Raw genomic sequence first — 18,612 nt, 5'->3', positions numbered from 1 at the left:
TAAACGAAAAGCGCAATTTGTGTGACTTTAGTAATTACCAGCCCGATCATCGACTTTACAGCACCAAAAATAAAAACGTTATCGGCAAAATGAAAGACAAATTTGGTGGCAAAACAATTTTAGAAGCCGTGTGCATCAGACCAAAAATGTATTTGATTCTGACGGTCGATCAAAATTTAAAGAAGGCGAAAGGGGTCACAAAAGTAGTAATCGAGAAAGCTGCCTATTTGACCGGGTTTATTATTTCAATAAACAGCAGCTATTGAAATCAGATAAGCGTTGGGTGTTTACTCTGTCGCAAAACAGACTAACCTCTCGCCGTTGGACACAAAGAGCGAATCGAGTGAGTGAAGCAAATGAACGAGCGATGCAAGTATTACCGAAGCGAAGCTAATCCCGGTATTACTCCGGTAATTCGGTATCCTCGGGTACGACCTGAAGTTCCTCTTTGACGAAACTTCTATTTGGGCCGTTTAACAGATAATGTAAAGTTGGGCCCGTTTTTAACCGCTTGCCATTCACCCGTTTAATTGACAGGTGCGCTTTTCAATTTGGTTAAACGTCCACGGTCAAGACTGGATCTGTTGATCTTCTGAGGGTGCTGCCCTCTTGCTCACCCGGGTAATAGAGAAAACCTAACGACCGCGTCTGGAGGAAGTTCTCTTTGACGCTCGCTTCGCCCGCTCACAGGTGCACTTTGGTGTTTGGCTCGCTACGCTTGCTAATTTGATAGCTTCTGCAGGAAAGGCATCGATTAAACGCGTTTTTTCCTCGTTAAACGATTTCACGTCCTGGGGCAAACGTTCTACCCATTCAACGTGTAGTTCACCCAGGTTTTTATCATTTCATGAGCGTATTGGTGGCCGAATAAACGCCCGGCTAAAGTGCGGTTAAACCTTTCCACGATTCCTTGAGATCTGTGAACACCCGGCTCACCCACTTGAATTTCTACCCCGTGTTTTGCCATTAACTTTTTAAACTCGCCTTTGAATTCAGATCCAGAGTGTACCATTATGAATTTGGGCCAGGTCAGAGGTGATCGCTCGTAAATTTTCTTGGTCGCTTCGCTCACTTGCTCGGCAGTTTTACTCTCAACGGCTCGGCTTCTTTATACCGGGAACCCACGTCTACCACGGTCAAAGCGTACTTAAACGCTTTTCTTTTAACTCGGTCCCAGGGTAAATACAAAACGTCCATTTGATGCGCGTAATTAGGTTTGACCGATTCTGATTGCAACATTGTGGGTCTGGGTACGTAATTTGGTGCGGGTAAATATATTTGCCAAATGGCCTGCTTTTTTAACCAGTTCCTGATAACTGATTTGTCAGCACTGGTCTTTTCGTGTAGATGATCGACCGCGCCTTCTCCTCGCCAGTAACCCTGTGGGCTGTAAAATAGTTTTTTAAAAGTTTGGTCCATTTTAAAATAAGTTACGCAAATCAATAAGCTAAGAAACCGCTCAAGGCCGTCCCAGATATAATCCAAACAAACTCTTTTGATCTTCGGAAGGCTCGTAAAATCGGATAACTTAGGAACTGGCGGTAACGGCGTGATACTCTTACCGGTCAATTCCGAATAAGCCCGTAAAGCTTCGTCCACGTTTACAATGACGACGTCATTGTACCTGGCACCGCCAAACTCGCTTTTAAACTGGATCTAGACGGCGCCTCGGACGACAACCGTACCGTATATAACAACGTGGCGAGAAACCTGGTTTCGGGAATAAGCGTGAGTCTCCAAGGAAACAAGATCGTAAGTTACCGAGATGTGGACGTATTTCAAAATTTAAGGATAATTGGTTATCTCTGTCGCAGACGATAAAAACGAAGCTGCAAACAACGGTAAAGATAAAGCGATTGCCGACACTTTTGAAAACAGATACGCGATTCCTTTAGACACGCAGATGTTAACGGATCATTCTCAGTTCCACCCGTCGTGGTTTAAAGAGCCTCTGACGTATCCACTGACTTTTAACGGGCACGACAAAGTGGTCAACTCGTCAGATACAGCTGCAGAATACTCCATCTCGGACCTGACCTTGGAATACGAAGTCTTCACCAATCTAGACTTGGCTCAAACCTTGAGAAACAAAAAAACGATGTATTACCTATTCGACCAGCGGTAAACAAGTCGGACACGCTATGGAACATCAGCATCGATCAGACGATCAAGAGCTTGAAAGGAATTTTGATTCTGTTTAGAGAACCGGCTATAAAAAATCCCCAGAGATTTTATAATCCGCATATAACAAAATCAATTGTGACGGTCGAAGGTAAACCGAATCAATTGTACTCGCAGGGTCTGTTTGAATACGAACATTGGAAGGTAGTTACAAAATACTTTGGCGATTCGGAAGGAGAATCGGCTAGAGCAGTGGCCAAGGACTAAACTTAACCGGAGTAGATATAGCTGAATATTTAAGAGATAGGTACGGTCTCTGGCTCGATTTCAGAAGTTCTGACGATAACAGCGCTCACGGATCGGGTAGACCACTCGGCGGCGGTGGAGATATATCGATTCAAATGGAAAGAACGAGCGAAACCGTGGGACCTCTGACGATGTACGTGTTCCGGGTGATGGATTCTCAACTCACGGTGGGAGAAGGAAATTTCAAGAGTTTGGTAAATTAAAATGAGCGAGATGTATAACCAGAGACCATACTTTCACAAGAATCCGCATTGTGCCTTGATCGTGGGTAAGACGGGTAGCGGGAAGACTAACTGGATTTTAAATTTATTGGAAACTGAATATAAATAAAACGTATTTGGAACGGCCGTGGATATACACCGACGAAAATGTTTACTTGTGCGATTTGGATCGGGAGAGACTTGAATTAAATGATCAAACTTTATCAAAAAATATTCGACGGAACGAACACGTTGTTTATCGCCAACGACTGTGCGGCCGATCAATTTATTAAGTATCGAAAGAGGTCCAAGGCGAATAACACCTGCGCTCTCAGTAAGATGGCGTTCTCGGGTCGACATTACCTTCATAGCTGCTGGCTACTTACCCAAAAGTATAATTCCGTTTTAAAAGATTTTAGAGAGGATACTGCCTGGACTGCTATCTTCCATTTCAAAGATAGATTGTCCTTTGACCAATGTCTCGACGAAAACGACGTAGTACCGGCCGAAAAACGAGAGGAGATTAAAAAATTTTACGTGACGTGAAATTTAGTAAATTGACGTTAAATACGGAACCACTGGTGAGTTATTTCGTTCAGTAAAAATGAGAAAAATTTTAAAATACTACTAATAAAAGTAAGAATGAAAAGGAATTGCGCTAAGTGTCATTGGCTTTTAGACTTGACAAACTTAAAATGCAGAAAACAGGCGTTAAACACGTGTTAACACGGGAAGCAGGGATCTCAGTGTGTTGAATGCAACGGATCGTCGATTTGTGAACACAGGCGACTAAGATATGCTTGTAAACATTGTGGTGGCGGTGGCATCTGTGTGCATGGAAAACAGAGGTCATATTGTAAGATTTGCAATGATCCCGTTGAAGTAACGGTTAGAAGATGGATAAGTCATTGTCGTCAATCGGGTAAGAAGTATAACCGCTTTGAACCTGATCGTTTTATTGACACAGAGTTTTGCCAAAGATTAATCGAAGACTATGAATACTGCTTTTACCCAGATTGCATGGTTCAGATGCAGTTTATCGAATATAAGGATGACCTGGGTACCATCGAGCGGTTAGATAACTCTATTGGGCACATTAAATCAAATTGCGTGCTAGCTTGTCGTAGGTGTAATTTAACGCGTAAGTGTGATTTTTTTCTTGAGTCAACTGACTTGTAAGCTATTTACCATTTAGTTACCCTTTGTTATAGCTGGGCTATAATGGCTATAATTTTTTCATTTTAGTTATAACAAATAAGCAACAATGTTACAGCTAGTTCAACTACTTATTCAATTTGTTATCGCAATGAATTTAACCTACTACACAATTGAGTACCTACGACTTAAATATCCCTACAACAAATTTAAAACGTATATATTTAAATGGACAACATCAAAAGCATTCTCACCGATTCAAAAAGCGTAGCGAGCGTTAAAGACAGACTCTGCTCGATAGCTGCCGTCAGGGGAAAGTAAAAAGTACCTAGGTGAAGAATATTTGATTAAAGAAATTGAAGCTCTGTCACCCAAGGACCAAGAGAAGCTTTTCAATTTGTACGAAGTTAAATTTGGCAAAGAGATCGTTAAAACCCTCGGCCACGCGATTTTGAGCCTCTACTCTCGCTTACTCGGTATAGCTACTCCGATCGATCTACTCGGGTTTAACGTCAACTTAACGTTCGAAGAAGCGCTGACCAAAGACCTAAACGACGACCCGATTATCAGTCAGACCATGGGTCACTTACCTACCGAGATCTGTTACAAGTACGGAGTGTACTGTCACCATTGACAGCCGCGTTAATTACCACTAAACACCTGGATTTCAACAAAAGTTCTGTTATATTAAAAGAAGATGTCAACGAACGAACAAGCGACCGAAACGAACGAAATGAACACTCCTGCAAACAGTCCGGTAAAGAAGAACGTACAGAAGGTAACTAAAAGTAAAAATCTGAATTGTGTATAAAAAGGTGAGAAATTAGCCGAGCATAACATAAAGATGAAGCAGCAGCTCGCCAAGATGAAATTAGCGAACGAAGCGAGCAGCGAAGAGAGCAATGAAAATAAAATTTATCAAACGGCTTTAGAGAACAGAAACTTGATATTTGGTGGATTGGCCATTGGAGCGCTTGCGGTCTATTTAATTTGGAAAAACAAAACCGTTTAACCAAAAAGCGAACAAAACGAGCGAAGCAAGTATTCTGAGCAAAACCCCGAGTGTAGCGAGAGCAGAAAGTCGAGCCAACAAAATAAAATTGAAGAACAGATTTTAGACATGGAATAAATTTAAGATTCCTTATTAAATATGAGTAACGCTAAATCAATCGACGTAAACGGAATTGCAAATACTGTTTACCACGGTGCAGTCGTTTCGGCAATCTCCATGGGTTACGCCATGCTATCGAGCAAGCTATCAAACCGCCGGATCTAAATAAATTATATGCCGAAGTCGCGTTGAAATTGACCGCGCTGTCTAGCGGTGCATTGGCTACCCAGGGTTGGTTGGTAGCACAGGGTATCCTGCCTGCAAGCCTGCCCACCGCTTAAAAAACGTATATTATAAAAGAAATGGCTGAAGGGGGATTTGAAATGGACGAAATGGGGCAAGAGCGTGAACAAGAAAAATTTTGAGCAAAGCGAGCGCGACCAAGATTTTGTTGACAGTAACTTATCTTCAGATCGACAAGAAACGAGTTTTGTGGAAGGAAATGACTCCATAGTGAGGCCGGGGATAACCACTGAAGACCAACGTAATGATGTCACTAAAGATGCAATGTATAGTTTTTATAACGACATTAAAAAAACTACTGGATTTGAATCGACCGTGAAAGACACAATATATTTAGCCTTGATTCTAAAGGATTTCTTTATGCCTGACTAGAATACAAAGAGACCTAGGAGGACGACGGTTTCTCGCATTATCTACCTTAGAAAAAGATGCAGGTAGTATAAATTTTATCACACGCACTTTAGGGTAAGAAGGCTACAAGGATCCTGCAACTGAATTAATTGAAGAGGTAGAAGCTGTTTCAGACAAAATAGAAAAGATCACAAATGAAGACGGGTCTGTAGACAAATTAGATGAGGCACTCGATCAACTTCAATTAATAGCGCAACAGTGTAGTAACTTAAACCCAGAAGATGCAAATTCAGAATTTACTCTCAGAGCGATTAGAAGTCTCGACCAAAGCTTACAAACAATAAGAGGTCAATTAAAACTTCAAAACATTGAAGGAACCAGATATCACGCGAGAACAAAACAAATCAGAGCTTAAAATTCTTACAGATTTTAACGATGAGTTAGCAGCATTGAATATGCAGCGAAAAATTTAAACATGGGATTTAGAAACCAATTTGAAACGTTAAAAGAAGCGATTCAAACAGCTCTAGGTAAAGATGTAACTTTACGCGAACGAATTAATATTTAATTTAGAGAACAAGGCGTCACGATCGTAAGTATTTTAAAGGCTTTTAGTTTAGCCGTGAGTCTCCATTTTATTATATACGTTTTGAAAAATCTTGTTTGGCGAGGTTTACTTTATCGAGTGCGTTTTCCCAGTGCTTATCCGAAACTTGAAATAGATCTTTCACTTGAGATTCGGTTTCCCCGGTTGTCTCTTGATAACACACCGCGATTAAAGCCTTCAACGGTTTACCTCTAGAGATCTTACCGTTTAAAACTTGCTTTAACTTATATTCTATTTCACCCATTTCACCAGTTTTTAAAAGAAATGTTATATTTTTGTAGGGTTTTTCTCAATTTTGGTGGCGGCGGTTTCCTCCAAACGTGATGCTTGTAATATCGATCTCCCATGTCTGCGGGAGTGTAAGAAGTGAGCGAAGCGAACCCAAAAATTAGACCGAAATGTTTGCAAGGGTATCTTTCATCTATTTCAAGTATTTGGTGGTTACAAGGAGGTATCGGTTTACTTTGTTTATGAGATCCCGCTATGTGTACTTCCTTTAGATTCAGCAAGTGACAAAGCTCCGCATCAGTCATCTTTTATTAATAGTTCATTTATTTAAGGTGGTTATAAACGAGTTCAGGTCGGGCAAGTCTCGACAGCAACAGGAAGTCCCTTTTTTGTTTGTGAGTGATTGCTGGTGCGATCGGCGCTAGTCACGAGTTGTTTACACAAAAAGTGCGCCGGGGTCAAAAGTTCAAGGTCGGTGAAGTGTAAATCCCCAGCGGGAGTGGGTGAAAGGGGGTTTTGGCTCAGAAGGTGTATATTTACCCGGTATTTTTAGAGCCAGATTTACGGGTCGATGAGGTACCCAGGGAAAATTGTTAAAATCTGGAATTCCAGATTTTTAGGCGATTCCCCCGATTTTTTGAGTCGATGTACTACCTGGGGGTTTCTGCTGAAAACGGTGAAAAGGGCGTGTGGTCCAGAATCGGCTATTCCTTACTATTCCATCCTCGGATTCTGAAGACCTCATTTTTGGGTAGTGATGAACAAGACACGGAATATAGAGAGGTTTCGCAGCGTTACCGATGCGGATACAGATACGATAACTGTATCCGTTTACGTCTTCACGCATATGATTTTTTGCTTCGTAACTCGTAACGATTTGATCACTTGAGGGCGATGCATCCACTATGGCGGCGGCCAGGGAGACAACAGAATGACTCTGCGATTCAGTGGAAAATGAAGACGAAGACACATTTTTTTTCCTTCTTCAGCCACATACATAGTCAACGACCTTCGATTCTGATAATCCAAGATTTCACTTTGACAATACCTCTGTTGTTCAGTGCCTAAGTAACTTCAGGTAGCCTATGAGTATGAGAGGGTTATCCATGCTCTGGGTGCATCCAAGGCTAGGGCTAACGGCTCTAAATCTACTCGCCTCTCGCTCACGACTGAAGTGTACACGTGTTCAGGTGAGGGAAACCCTATTTTATCAAATTTAGTTTCAAGTAATTTATTTTTGCAGTCATTCACATGTTGATCAAATCAGCCTAGATAGGCTGGGATTAGGCCTATGTAGTCTGCAGCTCATTTAAGGAGGGTTTCCAAAAATAAACAAATGCTTACGTAGCTTATCTTTTCCTCTTGCATGTACATTTAACAAACAGATGATCCGCCAGCTTGCTGTCAGGCTTCACTTACCCGAGGAGATAGTTTGCCCCAACAGAACTGCTGTAGATAGAACGGATGCACTGTGTGTTCTCAGACGATTGGTGTATCCAAACGGACTTTCAGATTTGGAGCCCTTTTGTGGCCGGCCAAAATCGACAATGTCAATGATTATGAATGCAACTCTCAATCATCTGTTTGACATGCACGGTCATCTCTTATCAAACTTGCATCCTCCATGGTTCCTCAACAGATTGCAAAGATACGCAGATGCCATCAATCTGAAAGGTGCTCCACTAACAGATTGCTTTGATTTTATAGATGGAACTGTTCGCCCTTTTTGCAGACCAAAACAAAACCACAGAGTCTGTTACAATGGGCACAAGCGGGTTCATTCGCTCAAGCTCCAGTCAATTGTTGTACCAGATGGCATGATAGCCAATATATATGGCCCTGTTAAAGGAACAAGGCATGACTGTGCTTTGCTTCGTGAGAGTGGAGTCATGGATATGCTGCATGCTGCTGGATTAGTAGACATCAACGGGCTGCCATTTTCCTTGTATGGAGACCCAGCATACCAATGATAAAATTTCTTCTGTGTCCATTTATGGGGGCAGACCTCACAGAAGAGCAGCAAACTTTCAATCATGAGATGTCGTCTGTTAGGGAGTGTGTCGAGTGGCAATTTGGGAAAATCCTGTCTCATTTTGCATTTAAGAAAAAACTTGAAAGTACTTCTTCAGCCTGTTGCAAAGTACTATTTAGTAGGTGCATTGCTTACCAACGCTCATACATGTCTCTTTAGCAGTAAGACCAGCCAGTACTTTGAAATTGCTCCCCCCACTTTGGAAGTGTACCTTGCTTGAACTGACTCACCTACTGACGAGTCAAAATTAACACTGTCATGGCTGGATACTGGTGTAATCATGTATAAGGTGAAAACAGCACACAGGAAATCTCGCTGCTTTTGCCTCATCTCGCTGCTTTTTCCTCAAACTGTGTCGTTTCTTTTTATTAGATCTCATTTTTGAAAATTCTTTTATAATTACTTTGTAATAAAACTATAAGAGACAATAGATTTATTCTGACAATGTGTAAATAACATTTTTGCTCTCATGGCAGATTTCCATTTGTATCATTTGAAATGATTCTTACAAACATTGAATAAAGTACTGTGGCTGTGGTGATGTAGTAGCTTTTGCAATCATGATTGAATTTAGCGGTTTTTTTTTTCTTGGTGGGCATAACTGTTAAAACTTCATTGTTCCTGTTTTCCCCAAGTTTAGAGACAAGCACATCATCCCAATGAGGCGTGTAACATTTAGTTAATGAGAAAAAGGCATCATCCTGTGAAACATCATGTAGACCAATCCAACAACTGGCCAAATGAGGGCAGTGGACCACGAGATCTTTTTTATTCTTGATGTGATAGTTTTCTTCAAATATAGCTTAAAGACTCGCCCATAATAAGTAAGTTGTCGCCTTCAGATTGGCCTATAAACTGCTGAGTTTGAACAACAATAAATTTAGCAACTTAACTTAAAAGTCATAAAATCTTTAAAATAGTTGTTCCCAAACACATGAGGGCAAAACAGATAATTGCAACCATACTTTCAATCCCCGGCAATGGGAGGGATGCAAGGGAAGTTGAAAGTTTAGGCTTGCCTGAACATGAACCTTTACTTATTTTTATTTGCAATCAATTTTTCGATGACCTCAAATGTGGCAGCATCTTGTTCCATCCTTTGCTCCCTTTCACGCTTTTCTAGTTCAAAGTGTTCACGGTCAAGGTGCAACTGTTCAACTTTAAGTTCCACTTCTCTTGCAATTTTTCCTTTCGCTATTTCCAAATACTCAGTAAAACTAGCCCGAGCTCCAGATTTCTTGGGACGTCAATTACCATCTTCCAGGTTCCCTGAAAGAGAATGTACAAAGCTATGTACATTAACACACAATCTGGGCATGAAATGAAAAAACAACTTCTATTCACTGCTCTGCACGTGTACACTAGAAGGTTGAAAAGTTCAGACCAGATAGGTCTACGGTAAAAAAAGGTTTCCTCCATTGTTGAAGCTGGCTCAAAATTCCAAGAAACTGAGCGATTTATAGCATATGCCCCCAAAGTTATTGGACAATATATATTGAAACAGTGATGTACCGGTATACGTTTTACATTCTATTTGAGCAATGTTACCTGGCTTTTCAGGGTCACCATAATTCTAGCTGCCTGTCTGGTGTCCTTTCCCTGTCCCTCCTTCTTCTCCTCTGCCTTCATCATCTTCCTTTCCTATTTCATCTTACTGAACTCTTGGAGCGATTCGTCCACTTCGCATATCGCAACTAACCTAACGTTATACTAGTCCCAAAGGCCACGCATGCTAAGTGCCGAATTCATGCCTTTATTATAAAAGACAAAGCTAATCTTTACGCATTCAATTCACACCTCTGGAGAATGACACCAAGAACAATATTTTCTGGGAATTTTTCTAATTGATAGTGTAACAGTTGACAAAAAAGTAAAACCGGTAACTGTTTTTGCACTTACGAGTATATCCGGCCGTATCCGTTTTTCATACTCAGGCAAAACATGCGTACTACGGATACACGTCTCGGAAGCACAAAAGGTGATGACGTATCTCTTCGCGTAACTGTATCCAAAACCCTCCGAAAAAGGCCAAAAAAAATATAAAAGTACCGCATGTGGTTTGACTGATATAGCACTCTAAGGAGGCACTTACCTTCATTACATTTTATCCAATGCCTCACTTTCCCTTCAATGTTCCTGTATCATTTGCATTTTTTAAAAATTGAATTATTACACATTTTTCAAGCTGAGCATCCAAAAAGATAATTAGTATTCAAAATTTAGTTTTGATTGGATGTACCATAGGTGTTAATTGGGCTTTATTCCTTTCATGTAACGTAATTCGTTAGGTGCACGAAAATCTTCCAATGCTTGATGATGAACTTGGATGCTGCGTTACATTCGTTCATGCTATTTCAAGGTGCTTATTTTTGTTCAGTATTACTGGGACGTGGAATTTAGAAGAAGTTGAAATAATGTGCGTGTCTGTGTGTGCAGTACCATTAATTGGACATTTTTACTACATGTATGAACTTGCCAGGTAAGTTTCAAATATACATGTCTTTAATCGCACGTTAACTTAAAAATGTCATATACTAAAGGAAACAGGCCATGTGGAGTGTCAAGTTTAGCAACCTATATCTGTATATTTATACTGGAGGCAATACTCAGGACCACTTGCTGTATGTTGCCAACTACATGTACCGGTACCAGCATTATGATACCCATCATACACAAACTGAAAATATATTACTGTAAATATGAATGATTTGAAAAGAGTGTCAATTTGTTAATTGCTGCGTGCTGCTTTTGGTGTGGCACGAATGTACTGGTAATCGTGTGTTTGTGTCTATAGGTGAAGAATATTGTGGCGAATGCAACTGACACCTCTTGTGGTGGACCCAGTAACCGGCCGGATCAGGGATGGAATTGACCTGGCCCAACCTCACAAATACATTTATTAACCTTGAGCAAGGATGAGCGGCTACCCTGACCCAAGGGGGGATATCGGTTAACGAACGGCGGACTAAGCCTAGGGGCAGTTCGTTGGTTGGAAGTTTACCACCAATTAGGAAAGACTGGATTTATCTGGCAATACAGTAATGAAACACAGGGAAACCTAAATAAACTTCACAGTTACACAGAATTTCTAAAGACAATAATCAAGTATTTAATTTATATAAATCACACAAGGTTTATGGACACAATACACCTCACATGGCAATACAATATGCCTCACGTGGTTAACTAACCACCCGACTAACTTAAACACAGCTAGTCTACAGCCCAAGGGTTACCTCACTAAATAGTGATAGCCCTCACACAAATAACACAGAGTGTCACGCAAAACAGGGTCGATCTAACGAAAGGGAAATTACCCTCACAGCGATATGAGTACATCAAGTAAACGTCAGGGCTAGCTAGCAAAATGACAAGATTGCCTTCTAGCCGTCACCCCACTATCAGTGCTTACAGACGACAAGCAATCCAACAGCAAAGACCACTAGCTCCTAGCCTAGGTTCACGACACTCAGCTCTATCACTAAAGTAATCTAGACACAATACGGTTCGCTACTAGACCTACCGGTTATAGTCACTACACGCAGCGCCCCTGGTGCAGCGTCCACGCTATGCCTCGCACAGTCACAGCACAGAACGGTAGAAAGCGTCCTCCACGATCCTGCCACTGTGCGACCCAGCAGCGAAACTTACTAACTGATTGTGCGCGCTCTAAGTACACCGCAAGCGCCCGGACCTAGTGCTCTACGCAACGCTGATTGGTCAACGCAATACTTAATAATTCATGACTTAGACTGGCATTCATGCCTACCTCTGTTTCGTCACACAGGCCCCAGCTAAGCTTGGTCCGTCCCGGGCCAAATGGCTTAATCTAAAACTATAAGAAACAGGGCTCTATTATACAATTACAACAACAACATGAGGTCTACCTAAACCCCAAGATCAATAAATCTTATACAGTTATAACCCCTGCCATGAGGTCCATAAACCTAACACCAGTTATAAGTACAGATATACATTACCTACTTAATGTGGAAATCACTCACTTTATACAAAACAAACCTGAGGTTTACCTAATAAACCTTGTTACAACTAGCATAATTTATTCACAAGTGTACTCTCTACTAAGTTCATAATATACCTCAAAATTCTCCTGCTATTTATACAATTAAAACGTCCGTGTTTTGTTTCTGACATAAAAATAAACTTCAACTAGTAGCAAAACCTTTAGTGATCCTCAACACTTCAAACTTCAAAATACACTGAAGAAATAAGTTAACTTTAACCTGTAACACAAGCAAAACATATTTACAAAGTGCTTTTCCTTGCTAGTCATAGACAAAAGGTAGAAGCAAATAAAAACTAAGTGCTGTCTTCTGCAACTGTGAGATACTCATTAGCATCGACAGGTCTCAGGTATGCCTGATGGTGGACTTCTTCTCGATTTAGCCTGCCATCGAGGAAGGTTTTGCGGAAGATCTTCTCTTCTATGGTTGCAACCTTCATTCTCTTCGCTGGTTTCCCTTCCTCGTCTCTGTCAGTCTTCTCCTCATGCTCTGGGCTGGCTTCTGTACCTGAGCTCATGGACATCATTGACTTGGGTTACTCGGGAGTCTGACGCTCCTTCCTCATCAGTTCAAGAATAGAGCAAGGATTACCCCCATGGCGAAAGATTGGTACACTATGAGGAACCTGCGGCTGGTCAGACACTGTCGAGTGCTCAGCGTCTGTGCTCTTGGCTGGACTCTCTTGCTCGTTGGACTCCCCTGTTGGGCAGCGGACCAGAGGTGATATGGGGGTTGGGGAGAGTGAAATCAAAGCTTCTCTTGTGGGACTTCCACCTGTTTCTTCGAAGGTAGCTGTCTTTGTCGGCTCTTGGCTTGTCCCTTGGCCGGAACTTTTCCCTGTGGAACCTGCAGCCTGAGGTCTTTTCCTCACTAGGTCGAGAATGGAACGGGGCCTCCCAGTCAAGCGAATGATCGGGGATATTGATGAACGGCTCACACGAGACAGGTTGCTCACCGTTGAGTGAGAGGCCTTTTCATCTTCAGCTGGGCCCTTCCCAGCTGATGAGGTCTCGCCTATACCTAAGAGCATCCTCATCAATTTAATTCCTCAAACTACCCTGGGATTATAGGCCATCTCTCCCCCTGAGGAACTTTTAACACAATTTATAGTTTCCCCAAATCCTCCCTATATCGTGCCGGGAGCCGGTGTTCCATCTGAGGGTACCTTGTGGGAGCTTCTGTCGGGCCATTGCCCTCGTCCTTGTATCCGGAAGGACCAACTGTTTGAGCCTCAGGAGGCTCATCACTTCTTCCACGAACCTTACTCACTCCATCATGTACAAGCTCTAACCCAATAGATTGGGGACCCCTAGCTATTTCCTGCATCAAGGGTTCCGCAATCACCTTTGGCTCATATCGCCATGGTTTTAGGGTCTCGCCAGTGTATGGTTTGAGCCTGTCTCCATGAACTACAAAAGCCTTACTTCCAGGCTTCCGTTGAATCCTCTAAGTTACATCAGAGAGTTTCTTGACCACCAGAAATGGTCCATCCCAGCGAAGCTCTAACTTCGGGGACCTCCCTTTCTTCTTGGACCTACTGAAAAGCCAGACGAACTGACCTTCCACCAGCCCTCCTCCATGCACCTTGCGGTCGTAGTTCCGCTTTTGATGCCTGGCACTTTGAGGCACTGTCTACCTCTGCTATGAGCCTCCTGCAGATTCTGCCTCAACCCTCGTGCAAAATCTGTTTTTACCGGGTCCTCCACTGTAGGACCTTCAATTACCAAGTCCACTGCCGACCTGGTCTCCCTCCCCAGCATCATCATATTCGGAGACTCACCAGTCGACTCTTGGGGAGTGCAGCGATATGCAAAGTATGCATATGGCAGAAACTCATCCCAGTCACTCTGTTTCCTCTTTGGTTCAATCATCACAGCAACCACGTTGATCAAAGTCTTATTGAATCGCTCAACCAGTCCATCGGACTTTGGGTTGTACGCTGTAGTTCGAGTTTTGGATATGCCCAAAACCCGACACATCTCAGCAAAGACAGCCAACTCAAAGTTTGTCCCTTGGTCTGCGCGCAGTTCCAAAGGAATCCCAAACCTACAGACAAATTCGGTGACAAATTTATTTGCCACAGTTTCAGCCCTGGCATCGGGGAGGGGATATGCCTCCATCCACTTGCAGCAGTAATCCCCGACCACCATGATCCAAGAATTGCCACTGTCACTCCGGAGCAGTGGCCCCAGCAAGTCCACAGCCACTCTTTCCATGGGCTCGCCAACCACGTACTGTTCGCACTGTCTTATGAAAGACCTCACGTCAGCGGTCATTCCCGGCCAGGAAATACCGCATTTTTACCTTGGCCAGTGTCTTTGTGACACCCAAGTGACCGCTCGTCCGACCACCATGAAGCTCACGAAGGACCTCTTCTTGAAGCTTCCAGGGAAGTACCAGTCGCCACGTAACTGACTTCCCATCGTCGGACTCCCACCTTCTGCAAGTAACTGAATTTTATTAATTTAACTAGCTTAATCACAGCCAAGAGAAAAGGATAGGCCCTATTGTATTGACAACAGCCTGCATATCTGAAGTTAGCCCACACCTAGCTAGCTGCCTAACGTTAGGCCTAACATTAGCCCTGGTTGGACGATGTCTTCATTGGCGCGGCACTTCATAAATATTAATATAATAAGGCCGTGGCTCTTGTTACGGAAGCTTTAACGTATTTCCCATTTTATATTGCTACGGAATTGCAACAAGTGGGAATTGGGACTTTAGGCCTAGGCCTACTTTCCTTAAAATCTCCCAAGCCACTGAAAAAAGAAGAAATTCGAAAATTTGGAGTTTCGGATTTTTATCTCCTTGTTCGTTTTTTTTTAATTCTTCAAAGCCACGAAGTTTGAAACTACAAAAATGTCACTGAGTACAGCGTTGAACACACAAATTTTTTGTCTGTAACTCAATGCTATATACCGCCTGACCAGTCAGCTTGTCCCCTGCCTTTTAAAATCTTTCACAGAAATAGGCCATACTTAATACATGTTGTAGGTTTATTCCAGCTTTGTGGTCATTATGTTTGCACAGTTGCAATTCTGTAACAACAAAAAAATCCGCAGCAAAAGCCATTTCAAATAAGTAAAACTGCCTTATTGAGTCTTAATGGTTGATGTAAAAAAAAAATGTATAGCAAATCTGCCTCCGATGCACATCCCGAAAACGCAATCCAAATAGTATGACCATGAATCGTGCACAAAGCAGCCTCATGTGTGTATGACTTGTTCGCACATGTGTAGTATTGTGGTGTGTTGTGGGGGTTCTTCAAAATCGAATGCAGTTTCAGTCATGTCGGCACTGAAATGATATTAGTTCAGCACTCATTACAGTGCTGTGCATGTGTGAGCGGGTCATGTTGCTGCGCATTTTACGCAAGGTCATGCCATGTGATTGGATTTTTAGAACGTGCATCGATGTCAGATTTGCGATAAATTTTCGTAAAATACTTCAACCAAGAGGGCATATTTACTTCATGTCCAAGCCAAAAATGGATATAGGACAAAAAAAACATCTGGATGAGATTTCAGGTACCTCCATAAGGTAAAAGTGTGGAAAATTGGGACTTCCTTATTTTCAGCAAGACGGGGATCAGTCATCAACTGGACGTTAGTCATCATGCAATGAAGACATCATCCAACCTGGGCTAGCCCAGTCCTAAAGTTTGCCCAAGCGTTACCTATATCTGCTTTTGGCTTGGACTACCCTGTACTTAGTATTAGCAGAACTTTCATGACTCGAACTCAAGCCTTTCTAACATTAACATAAATACATGACAAGGTATAGCTAGTTCAGTTGATGGAATGGGTTATTATTATTATGTCTTGTGCTAAGAATACATTAGTCTAACAAGCCTAGGCTTAGGCATATTCGAGTCGGCCTATTTGCAAACTGGTGGTTGTAGGGTGTTAAATAAACTTTTTCGGAAAAGAAAATAATATTGTTAATTATTTTAGCTTTTGTTCTATTTACATCTTGCTCCCTTAACTTAAGTATGAAATCATGGTATCAAATTGCATCAAGTTTCTTTACAACACTAACAGATATTATTATTATTTTTGTTTTGCTTCAGGGAAAAAGGAAGTTGATGTCTTGGTCCAATGGCAAGATGGCTCTCGAAATGTTGTTTCAAACATTGACCTTGTGTATCGAGGGCCCTTAAAGAAAAAGAAACTTGTCAAGATGAGATGGGGAGCAACATGGTGGAGAGGACAAGTGATGGATTTTGAAAAGGATGTTGAGAAAAGTAGGTCATCATTATTTAGGCATATCCATATATGGAATTTCAAAAAAATTACTATATTAGAAAAAATCTGTGTAAGATTGTGAGTTTTCCTCATACTTTATTTTGCCAAGTGCATCTGATGTAAACTGTGATGATCAGTCCTTGAGGAACCTTGGGTGCAATACTAAAAAAAGTATGACAGGCCAGCAAAATTTGGACAGGATTTTTAACAGCTTTGAACATGATTATGTGATGTATGATATGTGATTAACAGATCTATGTTAACTGTATTGGATCATCAGTGGTTTCAGAATATGGCTCGAGAATGTAAGGTCAGTAAAATCTTACATGTAAAACATGATCCTTAATTTATTCAGGAACTGGTCTATATCTGTCTTAGAAAAATGGTTTCAGAATGTGGTTTGAGAGTGTCATTGTACTTCCCTTTTTTCTGTCGTAGATGCACCCCTGACCTCTGTGGAAACCATTGGAAATGAGCATCTGACAAACCTTGAGGTAGCAGAGTCTATGACAGGTCAGTAAAATTTTCAATGTGACTTTTAGTCGAACCTCAATTCCCTGAAGAGGCACTTTTTGGTTGAAAAGGAGTTTTTTTTTTGGAAATGAAGAACATAATCTTTGCCACAGCCACAGTCCAACCTAAAAAGCTTATAGGCTGTATTTGAACAATAGATTTTGTTACACAAATTTTTGTTGTTTTTTATTCCTTTTTTAATTCTTAGGAAAAATGGTTATAATTACAATATTATATTTAAATGTACCATCTTGCGTAAATTTCATTTGCAGCAAGCTATCGGGAGAAAGAAATTCCTAGTGAAACAGCATTTACACCGAGTGTTACACATGGTGAGTGTTAAGTACATGTACGAAATCAACTTGTTTTTTAGCTTTGTTGTCTTAACTTTTCCTTAAAACAAATTTGAATTCTACAGCGGCATATCTAGATTTGTTGTGTGTGTTGGGGGTGGGAGATTTGAAAGTTAATGTGACTGTTGGCTCACTCATTGTCCTCCCCCCTTATGCAACTTGATTTCTCACAGTATTGCAATTGAACTCCATGTGTGGACTGCTTTAATACATGAATGTAGTTGTAAACCTTTATATATTTCTGCATGTGTAATGGAGCTCATTTTCGTCATAAAGGAGGAACCCTAAAACATGTATTGCACATCACATTGAGTGGTTCCTTAGAGAATGCAGCAGTGGTTTTATACAGATTTCATATTTTCCTCATTTTTTTTCTACAGATCCAGACATCCCAAACACAGGTTCTCATACAGACAGCCAGCTGAATCCATTAAGGAGATATGAAGATATCAGCAATAGCAAGACAGAAATCTGCTCAAATTTCACATGTAAAGATGAGATTTTTGCAGCATGTTCCATTTGCCAATGTCTGTTATGTTTTGAACACTTTGTAGGTGATACAAATTGTGAATCCCATAACGAGTTCTTCTATGCTTACAAAATAACTGAAGAGCCTGAAGATGGCACTGAAAAAAATGAATCAGTAAGCGAATTCATACTTCAGTCAGAGAGTGAAACTTCATTTGAATTGCTTTCAACTTCATTTGAAGAGGACACATGGAAATATAGCAATAGTGAAGATGGTGTTAATCATGACAACTCAGCAACCCACACACAGTGTCGATAAGACGATTATGTAGAAGTTAGTTCATAAGCAATAGAAACAGATCTCGGTCCTGTTGAAATGGACTTGCAACCAGAAGATTTCGTAGTGGATGGAGAACCTCGTACACTTAACACAACAGAGTCAATGAACAAGAGAAGTTTATCCAGAAATAAGAATGTGAAAGACAAAAGAAACAGTGGTATGGGATATTTCACAGAAAAAAGCAACAAATATATTCCAGGACGGAAATCACAGTCCTTTGTGTCTTGTTCAAAGTACTGCAAACCACGAGGGTTGTCATGTCAAGAGTTTTCAGAGGTTGCTAAGCATGAGATCAGAACAGCCTTTTTTACCCAT

At 41.3% G+C, this 18,612-nt stretch overlaps 1 long non-coding RNA gene and 2 pseudogenes across 1 annotated transcript; 2 read left to right on the top strand and 1 right to left on the bottom strand.

Moving 5' to 3' along the window:
• The first annotated feature begins 7,707 nt into the window (after nt 1–7,707).
• On the top strand, nt 7,708–8,597 carry LOC147797772 (uncharacterized; annotated as a pseudogene).
• On the bottom strand, nt 8,543–10,452 carry LOC147797771 (uncharacterized; annotated as a pseudogene).
• A 6,600-nt stretch (nt 10,453–17,052) lies between these two features.
• On the top strand, nt 17,053–18,594 carry LOC110986835 (uncharacterized). The gene is made up of 3 exons (XR_015426691.1): nt 17,053–17,136; nt 17,409–17,468; nt 17,870–18,594. It is a non-coding gene; the product is annotated as an uncharacterized LOC110986835 (long non-coding RNA).
• Nucleotides 18,595–18,612: the final 18 nt, after the last annotated feature.

The sequence above is a fragment of the Acanthaster planci genome, linkage group LG10 (assembly GCF_054643075.1).
Source record: "Acanthaster planci isolate LZ-2023a linkage group LG10, COTS_SCS, whole genome shotgun sequence".
NCBI lineage: Eukaryota > Metazoa > Echinodermata > Asteroidea > Valvatida > Acanthasteridae > Acanthaster > Acanthaster planci.
This window is presented reverse-complemented; position numbering and strand designations above follow the sequence as displayed.